We start from the raw sequence: 16,514 nt of genomic DNA, 5'->3' as shown, positions 1-16,514 counted from the left end.
AGTGATTTTCCCAAAGTGATACTGCAGATGAATGGCAGAATTGGAATTAGAACCCAGGTCATCTGACTTCCCAATGTGTGCTTTTTACATTGGGCCATGCTGATTCCCATACAAACTGCTTCCCAAGTTCATTTCCAGCCCACCAGTAAACAACAAGGAAAAAATAAACATAATATCCAGAGGGAAAGAGGGTATCTTATGGGGCAGGGGGAATATGTGAGGAGGATAAAGCAGAAAGTGCAAAACTAGCATGGCCCCTAAGCGCAAAGAATGGATGGAGTGACAGGGGCAATGAGCCTGAATTTTTCTATCAATAAGTGGCATTTATGGAGCACTTACTTCGTGCAAAGCACTATATGAAATGCTTGGAAGAGTATGATGGAGTTGGTAGACATGTTCCCTGCCCGCAGGAAGTTTATAGTATAGAGGGAGTGATGATCAGAGGCAACTCCCTAACATAGTAATATCAGCCCTCCATCCTTCCACCTCCTCTCACAACCCTACAATAGGGTCAAGTGGGGCCAAGGGACAAGTTCTGAGGTTTTTGAAAACTAAAAACAAACTGCTATAATGCTTACCAAGTAGGGATGAAACAGGAAAGAAACCAAAGAATGGACCTGAAAGAGGTTTGGAGGGAGAGGGGGTGGAGGGATTCTTAGGAATGAAATGGAAATGTTTTCTTGATCATGAAAAAGCTTTTTGACGATCTGAAAGGAAACCGTTGGCTATCAGCTATTCACCCAGGCAGCGTATTGAAACGGAGAGGGAGAGCCTGTCACGCAGTTAAGAAGGCAAACATCAAGTGAAATATCAAGATTGAGCTATTTGAATTAGGGACAATTACAATAAGGTTCTGAAGACACTTGGTGTTAGAAAAACACAAGAATATTTCCATTAACCTTTAGAATAAGAAAAGAATCTGCACAGCTGGGAATTGTGATGGATTTCACCAGATGGAATGAGCCCATAACTTTCTGTCTATCAAAAGGGTAACAAAAGAAATTCATAATTGGAAAGATGAAGTACCTGCATTCGTGCACAATCTCTTCCTTACTTTAATTAGATTAGGTAGAATGGAGGTTTTTGATTTCCTCGCCAAAGCCCTTACCACTGGACCACCCTATCTCTTCCTCACATTGTGGACTGAAATGTGAACACATCAATGGTATTTACTGAGCACTTACTAAGTGCAAGCACTATACTAAGTGCTTGGGAGAGGACAATACAGTAGGGTTCCTTGTCAACGTGCTCTCTCCTGTGGTTGCCTGGAAGTATCAATTTCTCAAGTCTAAGGGCTCCCTCAAGCAATGGGGGATGGGGTGGAGGAGGGAGACACATGGTGGAAGGCCAGCCTGAGTGAAAGCTTGGATAAGGAAAGCCTGCTGGTGACTTCTTCAAAGCCCTTTCCCCTCACTGCCACTGCCTCATCCACAGAAAGCCAACCCAGGACAGCTCAACCTTTCTGACAATCCTTGCCAGCAGCAAGACAAATCCCGATTGAACAGAAGCTTCTAACACTCCTCTTCTGGCTGATTAACTTGTCTCTGCCCCAGCACTTAGAACCTGCTTAAAACATAGCAATCACTTAACAAATACCACAAAAAAATGTAAAAAACAAGTGTGCAGGAGTTTCTGATATATCAACCCATTAAAGATGTTTTTGATGAAGTAGCTTGCCTTATGCCCAGAAGTTTTCCTGATTGAAATTGATGCTTCTCCTGCCAAGAGGGAGAGAAGGTAGGGCCATGATTAGAGCTGGCTGATAGGGCCTCTGAGTTATGGGGCTGAACCACAGTTCTTTGAGTCTCTGCTGAGTTCTGGATCCCCTTCTATTCTCCATCTACACCCACTCCTTTTGAAAACTGCTCCCACAGCTCCACTACCATCTCTTTGCAGATAATTTCCAAGTCTACCTCTCTAGCCCTGACTTCTCTCCTTTTCCACAGTTTTTCACTTCCTCCTGCCTTCAGGGGATCTCTATTTGGATGTCCCGCCAATAACTTATTTCTATTAATGCCTACTCTGCAGTGTGGCTTAGTGGAAAGAGCACGGGCTTGGGAGTCAGAGGTCATGGGTTCTAATCCTGCCTCTGCCACTTGTCGGCTGTGTGACTTTGGGCAAGTCACTTAACTTTTCTGTGCCCCAGTTATCTCATCTGGAAAATGGGGATTAAGACTGTGAGCCCCACCTGGGACAGCCTAATAACCTTGTATCTCCCCCAGTGCTTAGAACAGTGCTTGGCAAATAGTAAGCACTTAGCAAATACCATCATTATTATTATTACCTCAAATTTAACATGTCCAAAACAGAACTCCCACACAAACTGTATCCTTCCTCTGACTTTCCTATCACTGTAGACCGTACCACTATGCTCCTTGACTCACAAGCCTGTGACCTTGGCATTATATCTCTTCAACTCATCTCTCTCACCCAACCCACATATTCAATCCATCATCAAATTCTATCAGTTCTACCTTCACAACATCTCTAGAATCCACCCTTAGAATCCACCCTCTTCTTTCCATGCAAATTGCTACCATGCTGATCCCAGCACTCATCATATCCCACCTTCCCTACTACTGCATCAGCCTCTCACTGACCTCCCAGTCTTCTGTCTCTCCCCACTCCAGTCCATACTTCACTCTGCTGCCTGGATTATTTTTTCTAAAAAATATCCAGTCCATGTCTCTCCATGCCTTGAGAACCTCCAATGGCTACCCATCATTTTCTGGATCAAAAAAACCTCCTGAATTTAAGGCACTCAGTCAGCTCCACATTACCTTGCTTACCTCACTGATCGCCTACTGTAACCCAACTCACGTACTTAGCTCCTCTACCACCAACCTATTCTTGGTACCTCAATTTCATCTATCTCACCCCTGACCCCTTACCCCACATCCTCCTTTGGGCCTGGAACTTGTTCCCCCTTCACATGTCACAGACCGCCACTCTCCCCACCTTCAAAGCCCTCCTAAAACCACATCTCCTGTAAGAAATGTTCCCTGAATAAGTCCTCACTTCCACTCTCCATCCTCTCCTCTGTGTCACCCATGCACTTGGATCTGTACCTTTTAAGCACTTAATATTCACCCTATCCTCATCCCTACAATAATAATAATAATGGCATTTGTTAAGTGCTTACTATGTGCAAAACACTGTTCTAAGCGCTGGGGGATACAAGGTGATCAAGTTGACTCACTTGGGGCTCACAGTCTTAATCCCCATTTTACAGATGAGGTAACTGAGGCGCAGAGAAGTTAAGTGACTTGCCCAAAGTCACACGGCTGACAAGTGGTGGAGCCAGGATTTGAACCCATGACCTCTGACTCCAAAGCCCATGCTCTTTCCACTGAGCCACACTGCTTCTTAGGTGCATAACCTTACACTCTACCATTTCCCCTATAAAATGTATTTAATGTCTGTTTCTCCCTCTCCACTGTTAGAGGCTTATAAGCAAGGATCATGTCTACCAATTCTATCATATACTACTTTCCCAATCACTTAGTGAGCACTTAAATACCATTGACTAATAGATTGATTCTTTCTTCTCCTTTCCTACTGCTCAGCTGCAGTGACTGAACTGTATGTCTGGATATCCAAGTCAGAACTTGAAGAACCAAATAAAACACGATTTTGCCATCTAACAATCTACTTCCTAGGCCTTTATCCCATGAAGATCTAGAAAAAGAAGAGTTAAAATCCTGAGAAATCCTACCTTATTTCATGTTATAAAATCTTAAGGTCCATTTGGATTTGGATTTCCAAAAGCCTGGGTGCTTTTCTGAGCTCTCTTTGAGAAACTAGATATGTATGTCTCCTGCCATTTTGCTTGGAGCAACAATTTTGTGTGTGGTATTAATTATAATAGTGATAAAATACACTGGGAAGCATTCGCAATAACTGATCACATTGTTTACTCTCAATGTCCAGATAATTGTGATTTTATATATTTACAAAAACACAAATATGCCTGTATTGTTGATGTAATCAAAAAAGTACTCAAAAGAAATGACTGGAAAAGATTACTAAATATCAGACTTGGGCCACTGACACAAAACAAACGTTCAAGCTAGAAAGTGCTTGAGTCATGTCTAAGGTCATCTCAGCAAATGACTTGGCCCTAAAAAAACCAAAGGGAGCTATACATTGATCAATGCAGCTCGCATTGCTATTGGTCTGGATAGAGCCAGAAAAACCCAAAAGATTTAAAATAATCCACACTTTACAGGGGGCATGGGAGAAGATTAGCTGACAGGAACTCTTTCATAATCCTTGGTCTTAACTGTCAGCAAATACTAAGGAATGAGGATTTTTGAACAAGTTCTTAAGACATTTTCATTCATGTTAAGGCGATCTAATGGACAAACATTAAAGACGGAGTCAAGAATGTAACTTTAGATTATCTCCATTTCCTAGTAGTAGAAACTCTAGAATTGACTATCTTTCCTATAACTAAAGTTTCCTATAACATGAGAGAGAGTAGGAATTTCTCAAATTCGGGGGAGCTTACTAGAGCTCCCCTCTGCACTCTCACACTTTTGTCAGTCACCACCAATCAGTTTGTGCTGAGGAGAAATGAAGGGAGGAGATGAAGAGGCCAGGCTGCACTCAAGATTTCTGTTCACTTATAATTAAATGCATCAATGGTGGTAGAAAAGGTCTTTTTTGCTTGCAACCATATTTCTACAGAATATCCATTTAATACAATTCCATACATCACTGTCAACTGTGGTTTGCCACTGGTGTTCAAACCGCTGAACCGTGGGGTTTATTGATGTTGGGCTGTGCATGCAAAAATGTATTTCCATTCTATAGGAAAATTGGGAGACAGAATATGTTTCAATATATCAGCAGTTCTTCTCCCCTCTGGGCTGATATGGGGAGGAAAGAGAGCAGACAGACAAGTATTCCGAACTCAAAGGAAAACTACAAAAATGAATCATTTGCCGATGAAAATCTCAGCAATTTGATCAACTAACTTTTTTTAAAAAAAATCTCTTCCTAAGCCTCTTTTCTCCAATTTTTTCCTAAACCTTAGCCTTTGAACATCCCATGAAGCTGGGTCCCTGAATCAAGAGTTTTCATTTGAAAGATTCTACATTTATCACAGAAGCTGTCAGACCGGCTTGATTCGGCAAACCTTCATTCGTTCCTCTCTGCCCTTCTCCCCTTGTGATTACACTGTGACATCACACAGTGGCCTTGGATGATTATTTATTTGCTGTATTTATGGAATTAATGGGAGCTTAGGGCAATGGATCAACCAACCTGTGTGTAAATTCCCAACTGCCCTTGTCATTTCATCGAGCAGCAGATGCTTTGAAGAGCCTCAGAACTGTATGTGACACCATCTAGGTAGGATAAAGATGTGGGGCTCCCCAGATTTTGCCCTTGTCTTCAACAGAGAAGCAACATGGTCTAATGGATGCGGTCCGGGCCTGGGAGTCAGAAGGACCTGAGTTCTAATCCCAGCTCCGCCACATGTCTGCTGTGTGACCTTGGGCAAGTCACTTGACTTCTCTGTGCCTCAGTTACCTCATCTGTAAAATGGGGTTTAAGACTATGAGCCCCATAAGGGCCATGAACTGGGTCCAAACAGATTAGCTTGTATCTATCACAGTCCTTATTATAGTACCTGGCACACATAATCAATTAACAAATATCATAAAAAAAATAACTAGACCCATTAGGCTTTCTGATAAAGCCAGAACCCCTTCTTTAACTATCTGGGTCAGGAAGTCTTTAATGTGATTAAGATGCTTGATCTCAAAGATTCTCCAGGCCAGCTAAGTCAAGCACAGGAGTTGGGAAGCAGACACTCCTGAATACATTCGTAATCAAACTAAACTCAAGACCTCCAAGCCTTCTGTTCTTGGCCCTGCACTTCGAATAACATGAACATTTTCTTGCTGAAGAGAGTGTCTCTTGGTTTTTAGACTGAATGCTGGTTCAACAAGAAGCGTTTACACAGCTTGGGAAGAATTATTTAGCAGGAAATTAAATCTCTGCAGCTCTTCGTTTTCATTTGACTTCAATTGGCAGCCCTTTGTCCAACCCTTCTTCACTTCAGAGCATTAACTGGCACCTTTTTGGGAGTCAGACTCAGCACTGAATCCAAACTCACCACAACACAACGGTGCTGGGTGGAACATGTAAGGAGAACAAGTGACAGCAGGATATCCAAACCACTGCTGTATGGCAAGCTGAAAGGAGAACAGAGGAAATGTTTAAAGGATAGAGTAAAACAAAGCCAGATGAAAATTGGGATTTTCAACTGTCACAGGAGAGATCAGCACAGCACACTGACTAAAAGAGGAACAGCTCTTAAACTGAAATTTCATAAGGGTCGGGAGACAAGAAGGTAAAAGCAAAAACTCTCCCAAGGATCGCAAACAACAGACACAGCAGCACAGCAAGGGATGATCTTTGTGGGTGCAGGGTGCATTTAGGACTGTAGATTCCCTTTGAACTTTTCGTTCACATATCATCATCATCATCATCAATGCTATTTATTGAGAATTTACTATGTGCATAGCACTGTATTAAGTGCTTGGGAGAGTACAATACAACATAGTTGGCATTGTTCCCTTCCCACATTGAGCTCACAGTCTAGAGGGCGAGACAGACATTTATACAAATAAATGATTTATAATATATAATTTATAGATATGCACACAGCACACATAGATGAGTTTCATCATGGGTGGTGTCTCCTTTAAAGAAAGAGGAAAATATGTACATTAGGTCATCCAACATTTCACATACTTGCACCATTTTTCTGTTGAGAAAATGTTATATATATTTGTGTCTATATATACCTACCCATGCACCATTGTTTCTCAGGAAAAAAATTCCCTCTGTGCCCACCACCCTGAACATTCTGTGATTCATTTCTCTGGTGTTTGAGTAGCTCCATTTTTAGCAAACATTCAGATGACTGGGTGTTGGTTCTTGGTTTGCTTGAAGATTTTTTCTTCAAGACCAAACAGATCCGAAAGGATCCAAGTATTTAAAGCAGATTTGTGGGAAAACTAAAAAAAAAAAAAAAAATCCACATTCTTGTGTTGGTCTAAAATGGGCAAAACGTGGCAGTTTGGAAAAAAGAAATAAAGAATCTGAGTGGATCTTTGCCTGTTGCTTACGAGCCAATTCTGTCCTCAACTTGTTTTCAGATCAGGGTGGCCAGTGTCCATCAGGCTAGACTTGAGGGGACAAGGCAGGAGATGTTAGGGATGCACTTCCTTAGGTGTGCATGTTCATTGGTATAACACCTGATGTCTGAGGATAGTCCAGCCTAGCTACTGCACATCACCACTGGCCACCTGCATCTCTAGAGGCTCCTCGTGGCCATGTAGGAGAGCAGCCTGGTGAGAGAGAAGGGATATGGAAAGCTGCAAAGTCACAGGTGCTCTCTCTCTCTCAGTCAGTTAGTTGGGCATACAGGATTCCAGGAGCTTGATGGGAGGCAGGACAGGGGGCAGATCCTTCTGTAATGGATTGCCCCATCTCCTCTGGGAATGGGAAGGTGACACTGACCTTCAGTCTCTTCCTGCAGGGAATGCTGGCAAGAAAATTTCAGTTGGGAATCCTAGCTGGCACAGACTGTGGATACTGTGGGTATGCAAGTGATTTCCAGATCATTGCAACCAATACCACCTCAATCCAATTAGCAGGTCAAAACTGGGTCTACATTGGCAAATGATAGGTGGAATCACAGAATTGAACCAGATCATTTGAGGTAAAACTGTTTGAGAGGAAAACATCCAAGTGGGGTGCATACTTCATTTAATTAGTAGAGCGTTGCTCAAATCTCCACTCTGCCTGGGTAAACACATCCAGATAATCTGGCTTGGGTTTTGAAAATGAAAACTGTTCTTCCGTTCTTACACCACAGTTTGTTTCAACAATGGCTGAGCCAGAGAGACTCCTTCCCTCCTGGGCTTCTGGCCCAGGGATGCCACGCCTCTTCTTGGTTCGCTCTGAGGCGAAAGGAAGGTCACAGAAAAGTGTAAAAAGGCAAAAGTGGCTGTAATATGAGGAGCAGCAGCTTCAGCCGAAGACGAGATGCCGTGGGATCAGACATAGCAGGGGCAGGGTCTCTGGGACCACCAACAGCTGCTGGAAGAAGATGCACAGTGTGAGGCAGAGCAGCAGCAACAGCAATTGCTCCAGGAAGGATCTAAAATTAAGAAAAATCAGAACCCTGGGCAGAGTCACAGCCATGGCAGAATAGGAGATGCTCCCTTTCACCCTGAGAGCATCTGCCCAAATGTCGCCTGGAACATCAAACCAGGCCTGTCAATGACCGTTGCAAAAGAGTAACTGTTAACAGGGTATCTGCTGCTCCAGCCCTCTCTTAGCAAAAGGTCAACCCTTTTCCGAGGGACTGGCAGGAGAAACAAATGGCCTGTCAACAACTGAGAAGCAGCATGGCCTAGTGGAAAGAGTACGGGCTGGAGTCAGAGGACCTGGATTCTAATCCCAGCTCTGCCATGTGTCTGCTGTGCGACCTTGAGCAAGTCACTTCACTTCTCTGGGCCACAGTTTCCTCATTTGCAAAATGGGATTCTAACCTGGTTTCCCTTCTATTTAGCATGTGAGCCCCATGTGGGATAGGGATTGTGTCCAAACTGATTAACTTGAATCTACCCCTGTGTTTAGAACAATGCTTGGTACACAGGAAGCGCTTAACAAATACCATGATAATAATGACAACTGAACTTGAGATGACTGGTCTTCCACAAGGCTCTCACTTGCAGTGAATGACTTGCTCCGTGGCCGCTGCAAATTCAGACCTGAGCAAGCCCTCAAAACAGGTGGACCCTCAAGAAGCTGCTGGAGTCTGTAGGGGTGTGCACCACACAACCTTTGTCTGAGCCATCCAGGAACTGTATTAATGGTAATGGCAGTATTTGTTACGTGCTTACTATGTACCAAGCACTGTACTAAGTGCTGGGATAGATACAAGCAAATTGGGTTGGACAAAATCCCCGTCCCACATGGGGCTCACAGCCTTAATCCCCATTTGACAGATGAGGTACTGAGGCCCTGAGACTTGCCCAAGGTCACACAGCAAACAAGTGGCAGAGCAGGCATTAGAACCCAGGTCCTTCTGACTCCCAAACCCATGCTCTATCCAATAAGCCATGCTGCTTCTTAGCAGCCCATCAACTGGAATCAATCAATCATATTTATTGAGTGCTTACAGTGTACAGAACAATGTACTAAGCACTTGGGAAAGTACAACACAACAGAGTTGGTAAACACGTTCTCTGTTACAACAAAGGATGCTTAACAAAGTACAGTTTTCCACAGAAAATGAGGTAAAGTGTGTGAATATATTCAAGAGATCCAAGAAATTGACCTAAACAATATAAATCTATTTTTTAAAAATGTGATAATAAAACAGAACTGCCATTCTGTTCTCATAGCCTAATCACTGCTAAAACATGCAAGTTTTTCCTCCAAATCATTTGGCCTATCTGCCCCTTCTGCTCTCACCCATACAGTCACTACCCTGATTAAGTACTTGCCACATTATGATTGGACTACTGAATTGGCCTCCTTGCTGGTTTCCTGCCTCCATTCTCTCCTCATGTCTGTCCATACTTTCTGCTGCTCCCTTCTGAAATATCATTCTGCATGCATCTCTCTCCGCAAAACCCTTCAATGACTTTCATTTCCTACTACATGGAGCAAAGATTCCTTCCCACTGTCTTCAAGACTCTCCACCAGTTATCTCCACCTTACCGATTGGCTCCCCTCTCCTCCTAGTCTCTTGCTCTTCTCTTTACTGTAACCTGCTGTCCTCTTGACCCCTTCCAATCCCTTGCTCACCCCTGGGTCTGGAACTCCCTTCCTCTACAAATCCATCAGATCACAACCTTTCCCATCTTTGGATCCTTCCTTAATCTCACGTTTTCTTCCTACCAATTTTTCCTTCATAATATCTCCTGGATCCACCCTTTCCTTTCCATCCAAACAGCTACCACCCTGGTCCAAACTCTAATCATATCACAGCTAAATGATTACATTAACCTTCTCACTGATCTTCTTATCCCTGGTATCTTCCCTCTCCAACCTTTACTCTGCTCTGCTGCACAGACCATCTTCCATGCTGCACTAGCTAGCAAAAACTAAATCACTGCAGTTGCAAGCAAGGGCCTCTAATTAAGCTCGTTTATCTGCTTATTGTTTTACTGTACTCTCCCAAGCACTTAGTATAGTGCTGTGCACACAGTAAGCCCTCAATATATATGATATAATGAATGAATGAATTAACTATTAGTGTACTTTTGCAGGAATGTCAAATAGACACTCATTCAATCGTATAGTCTAGATTATGGGGAGGCAGACACCAATAAAAACAAGTTACAGATATGTACATAAGTGCTCTCGGGCTGGGAGGGGTGAAGAACCAAGGGAGCAGGTCACAGCAATGCAGAAGGGAATGGGAGAAGAGGAAAGTGGGGGCTTAGTCTGGGAAGCCCTCATGGAGGAGATGTGCCTTCAGTAAGGCTTTGAACTGGGGGACAGTAATTACTGTAATTATTCTCTGTCAGGTTTGAAGAGGGAGGGCATTCCAGCCAGAGGCAAGATGTGGACTAGGGGTCAGCAGTGAGATCGAGGAACAGTGAGAAGGTTAGCATTAAAGGAGTGAAGTGTGCAGGCAGGGTTGAAGAGAGTAGAGAGGTGAGGTAGGAGGGGGCAAAATGGAGTGCTTTAACGTCAATGGTGAGGAGTTTTTGTTTGATTCAGAGGTGGATGGGCAATCACTGGAGTCCCAGAGAATTTCTGGAAAGTAGTGATTTTGTCCATTTGATAGTGCTGTGAACCTAACCTATGTTGAGCAATGATCAACCCTAACGATCAAACATTCAGTGTCCCCCACCCCACAACTGCTCCCTAAACCAGAACCCCTGGAGATGAAAATAGGGGCAGGAATGGAAGGGGCAGAACAAGCTATTGAAGAAGTTGCCATCCTGTTCAGTAGAACTAGAGTTTAGAGCCCAGTTAACACACCATTTATTCCAGGTTTGGTTGAGATTTTACCCATACAAATTTTGTTTTTCCACTATTTTTCTAGTGCCTCTTCATGCTTTTATCTGATTGCCCATTTATTTCCCCTTGAAGCAACAATGCACAATTCCATTCTGCCTCAAGCACATGCATCCATTTCTCCCCCAAATGCTTTGTCAATGGATAAGCTCATGGGGTTCTCAACCTTCCCCATGGACTTTCTTTTTATGATATTTATTAAGCACTTACTAGGTGCCAGGCACTGTACTAAGCACTAGGGAAGATAGCTAATCTGGTTGGATACAGTTCCTGTCCCACATGGGGCTCACAGTCTTAATCCCCATTTTGCAGATGAGGGAACTGAGGCCCAGAGAAGTGAAGTGACTTGCCCAGGGTCACACAACGGACAAGGATTAGAACCCAGATCCTTCTAACTCTCAGGCCCCAGCTCTATCCACTAGGCCAAGCTGCACTTCCAAGAAGAGTTTTCTGCTCATGTTTAGATGTGAGACTTGTTTGTTGTCCTCACTGTGGGCTACATGGCTTGCCTGTCTTGGTTTTGCTTCACTACAGTTTCGACACCTGTACTCTTCCTAATGTCTTGATTGGGAATGTGTTCCAAAAGTGAAGCCTTGCTCATATGTCAGTTCATTGCTCCAACAGGTACAAATGATTACAGAACAATCTGACTCTCCCTTCCTCTTGTGTACATAATTCTAGGTAATGCCCCCAGTGTTGCCCAGGGAATCTTTTATTCATTCTGCTTTCCCCATCCACAAATCCTCACTTTCACTGCCTCATTCCAGTAACAACTCTGACTATTCCTTCTTCCCTTTCTCCTCCCCTAAAACCTAAAACCCCAAACCCCTGCCCCTTGCCCATCCTAACAAGAACAACATTTCTCTCTGCAAGTCTGGCTCTGCTATGGTGAGGTGAATCAAGAAAAATAAATTAAAAGGCCAACCTGGGCAAAAAGTGGAGAGTCATATATTATTGTGTCCAGTGTGAATTCAACAGGAAATAAGAGACATTCTTCTGAGATATTCACCTTTATCTGCCTTCTATTCTTCCTTGGATTTACTGGCTAGAATTCCAATATGCCAGTTGATGGCAAGAATGGAATTAAAAGTCGTCTTTTCTTCGTCCTCAACAGTTTACCTCTTTGTATCTTAATTCTATATTCCAAATGGTGCTCAAGTATGCACTGCCTCCATTTATTGTCACTAATGTCAACCCTTTCTCTTCGGTTTATATCTATCTGCAGCATTTTTACATGCTGTCATAATCATAATCAAAACCAGTGTCAAATGCCCCAAGTATCAGAATAAAACACAATTAAAATGTTCAGGAGATCGCTGACAGGTACTAATGCCCAACAATTATACAGTATGTACACTAAGAAAACAGTGAATATTGATGTTCGTGTAAAATACAGAGACAAGATTTAGGCCAACACTCAGTAAGTCCTGACTTCAAAAAATACTTCAAAAAAGGGCAGTGGACCCAGAAAACTGCCAACCGTCCCTTAGAGCCAGAATGATTACCTACTGATGGGCACAAAAAATACACTCTCTGATGTAACAACAGGCCAAAGTATCATTTGCACTGGTTCGGACCACCAGATGCTGCAATTGATATTAAAAATAATCGCTGTCCAAAAAGACCAAATTAAGATGTTTAAGACTACAAAACTAAAGTATCAATTTATCAAAGAAGTGTTTGGAAAGGAAAGAATGTGCACAGAACCTCAAATACCACCACCAAGGGAATTGACAATAGCTATGATGCATTCTTTACACAAATAACCCTGTCAGCAAATAAGGCAAAAATGGAAACAGTGCCAAGAAAGCTATGAAGAGCCAAGGAGGAGGTGTTGAAAATGATGAAAGCCAAAGGAAAAAGTGACGAGGACACTTGTAATGCTTTGCAAGGACACTTGGAAAAGGAATCAAAAAGACTATGAAGTGTTTGGAAAGGAGATATTTAGAACTTCAGCTGAAATGAAGGAAAGCTTGTAGAGAGTTGGAAAAGAGTGGTACCAGAAATCCTAGTGATACCAGTAAAAAAAAATAAATGTAGTAAGGGCCAATAATAAAATGAAGATACATGAAATAAATACAAATTCTACAGCAAGCTTTACTCATCTAAAGTCTCAGAAAGACGTATTCATCATTAACATAATTTATTGTATAGTATTTATTGCATTCCTATTGTGGGCAGATCATTTGGTTCTGTGCCACACAAGTAGAAGACGCAGACCCTGCCTTCAAGAAATGTACGATCTAATGGGGGAGACAGCACAAATTATTTTCAAAATATAGGAAGCAAGGGGGAAGCTTCAGAGATGTGCTCAGTAATACCTAGAGTATGTAAAGGCAAATAGCTGATTAAATAAGTGACTAAATAAGTACAGCATGTGACGAAATATGCCTGTCAAGGATGTATATGTTAAGAATATACATGTTAAGGATAACTGAATATAGGTAAGTGATGAGGGTGACTGTTGGGATGGCAACATCTAGTGAAGAGAAGTATTTGGAGAAGTCTTCCTGGAGAAGGTGGAATTTCAGGTGGGCTTTTACAATGGGGACAGCTATGGTCTGGTGAATTGGAAGAATAAGGGAATCCTGGCAGGGGAGAAAGCGTGATCAAAGGGTTGGAGGGGAAAGAGTTGAGAGCAAAGAATAGCAAGAAGATTAAGCATGGTAGGAGTTAAGTCTGGGGCAGTGAAGAGTAGCAGGTGAAGTGAGTCAGTGTATAAGATCCAAAGGTGAGTGACCCTGGAATCCATTCCAGTAGTAATCTACGTAGGCTTTGAAAGGCCATTCGCAAAATGAAGTGTAGGAAATGTCCAGGAATAGAAGCAATAACAATTATATTTGTAAGCACTTACTAATTTGTAGATTAGTAAGTAGGGTAGATACAAGCTAATTAGGTTGTATCAGGTTTAGCCCCTGTCCCACATGGGGCTCACAGTCTTAATACCCATTTTACAGATGAGGTAACTAAGGTACAGAGAAGTGAAGTGATTTACCCAAAGTCACATCACAGACAAGCGGCAGAGCCGGAATTAGAACCCCAGTCCTTCTGACTCCCAGGACCATGCTCTATCCATTCGGCCATGCTGCTTCTCTAGACACAGTTAAGAACAGAAATTCTCAAACCTGAAGATGAAACTTTATTCAAAGCATTAACTCAACATACGCATCACCTCACAGAAATTCCAGGACAGGGACGCATCTTGGATTTTCAAGTAATGCCCTTGTCTTCTCTCTACCCTATACCTAAAACTTAGCTGGTTAAAAAAAAAAAGTGGGTTGCTACCCATTCTAGATCAGCAGAAAAGACACTTCTGATCTGTTAGATCAGCAGAATAGACATTAAAAGGGAACTGCCCTATTGGATCTTTTGAAATGGAAATGCAGCTCTTCAGCTTAAAATAGAGAATTGACAACTCCCTGGGCTTTAAACGAGTTCTATGTACTGTAGAGCCCAGTGTCCACAGACAATTTGGAGCATGAGCAGGCTAAAGAAAACTACATAATCAATCAATCAATGGTATTTATTAAGCACTATGTGCAGAGCACTGTACTAAGCACTTGGGAGTATACAAGTGGGCATGTTCCCTGATCATATCAATAAATGGTATTAATTGAGCATCTAATATGTGTGGAGGTTTAAGACCTTGGGGAAGTACAAAAGAAGTAAAAGTCAGCGCCCTTTTCCACAAGCAAACAATGGTATTTACTGAGCACTTACTGTGTGCTAAAAACTGTACTAAGTGCTTAGTAGAGTACAATATAATGAAGTTGGTAGAAATGAGAAGCAGCATGGCCTAGTGGCAAGAGCACGGGCTTGGGAGTCAGAGGATGTGGGTTCTAATCCTAGCTCTGCCATTTGTTTTCTGTGTGACCTGGGGCAAGTCACTTAGCTTCTCAGTTCCCTCATCTGGAAAATGGGGATTAAGACTGTGAGCCCCATATAGGACAACCTGATTATTCTGTATCTATCCCAGAGCTTAGAACAATGCTTGGAACATGGTAAGTGCTTAACAAATACCATAATAATAGTAATAATTATAATTCTTACATGATCACTGCCCTCAAGGAGCTAAAAGCTTCCAGTCTAATTGGCCATTTTGCTTTCTACAAATCTCCATCAAGGGTAATACAAGCATAGTTATTTATTTATTTAATATCTGTTTCCCCTTCTAGGCTGAAAGCTCATTGTGGACAGGGATTGCATCTGTTTATTGTTGTAGTGTATTCTCCCAAGTGCCTAATGCAGTGATTTGCGCATAGTAAGCACGCAATAAATACGATTGAATGAATGAATGATGGAGGAATATACACACTTATTTCCTTCTTGTATTTCATCCCACACTGCCACTGATCAGATAGTATGACAACTACAAGTCCTCGTCAAGAGAAGTTTCATTTGAATAATTAAAAGGAAACTATTCTGCAACTGGAAAATTAAGCATACTCATCCATCAGGAAAGAGAGAGAACAAACAATAAATCTAATAGCCCAGGAAAGACACCAAGTAGTTATGCCAATGGATAGCAAACCGCCCAAAAGACATGCACAAAATTTCCATTCATTTCTGGAGGGAGATTAGAGACTGAACTGTTGGCTATTGAAGTACAAAATAAACAAGTGGTTCTCCTGCTTTCATCATAAAACTATTAGCCAAGCTGAGCTCAAATTCCAGACTTTTACCTGTGAGTTCTTGCTAGGAAAAAACAATTTCACCTTCACATTCTTCCCTTGGAGTGGTCTCTAAATCACCAGAGAAGCAGCATGGCTCAGTGGAAAGAGCACGGGCTTGGGAGTCAGAGGTCATGGGTTCAAATCCCGGCTCTGCCAATTGTCAGCTGTGAGACTTAGGGCAAGTCACTTAACTTCTCTATGCCTCAGTTACCTCATCTGTAAAATGGGGATTAAGACTGTGAACCCCACTTGGGACAACCTGATCACCTTGTATTCTCTCCAGCGCTTAGAACAGTGCTCTGAACATAGTAAGTGCTTAACAAATGTCATTATTATTATTATTATTATTATTATTATCAATCAATCAATCATATTTATTGAGTGCTTACTGTGTGCAGAACACTGTACTAAGCGCTTGGGAAGTACAAGTCGGCAACATATAGAGACAGTCCCTACCCAACGGTGGGCTCACATTCTAGAAGGGGGAGACAGAGAACAAAACCAAACATACTAACAAAATAAAATAAATAGAATAGATATGTACAAGATAAATAAATAAATAAATAGAGTAATAAATATGTACAAACATACATACATATATACAGGTGCTGTGGGGAAGGGAAGGAGGTAAGATGGGGGGATGGAGAGGGGGGCGAGGGGGAGAGGAAGGAAGGGGCTCAGTCTGGGAAGGCCTCCTGGAGGAGGTGAGCTCTCAGTAGGGCCTACTGAAGATATTATTATCTTCATGTGCCCTCACTCCCTCTGAGAGATTAGGAGTAGAAA

This window comes from Tachyglossus aculeatus, chromosome 5 (genome assembly GCF_015852505.1).
Source record: "Tachyglossus aculeatus isolate mTacAcu1 chromosome 5, mTacAcu1.pri, whole genome shotgun sequence".
Lineage (NCBI taxonomy): Eukaryota > Metazoa > Chordata > Mammalia > Monotremata > Tachyglossidae > Tachyglossus > Tachyglossus aculeatus.
Note: the sequence above shows the minus strand (reverse complement) of the source record.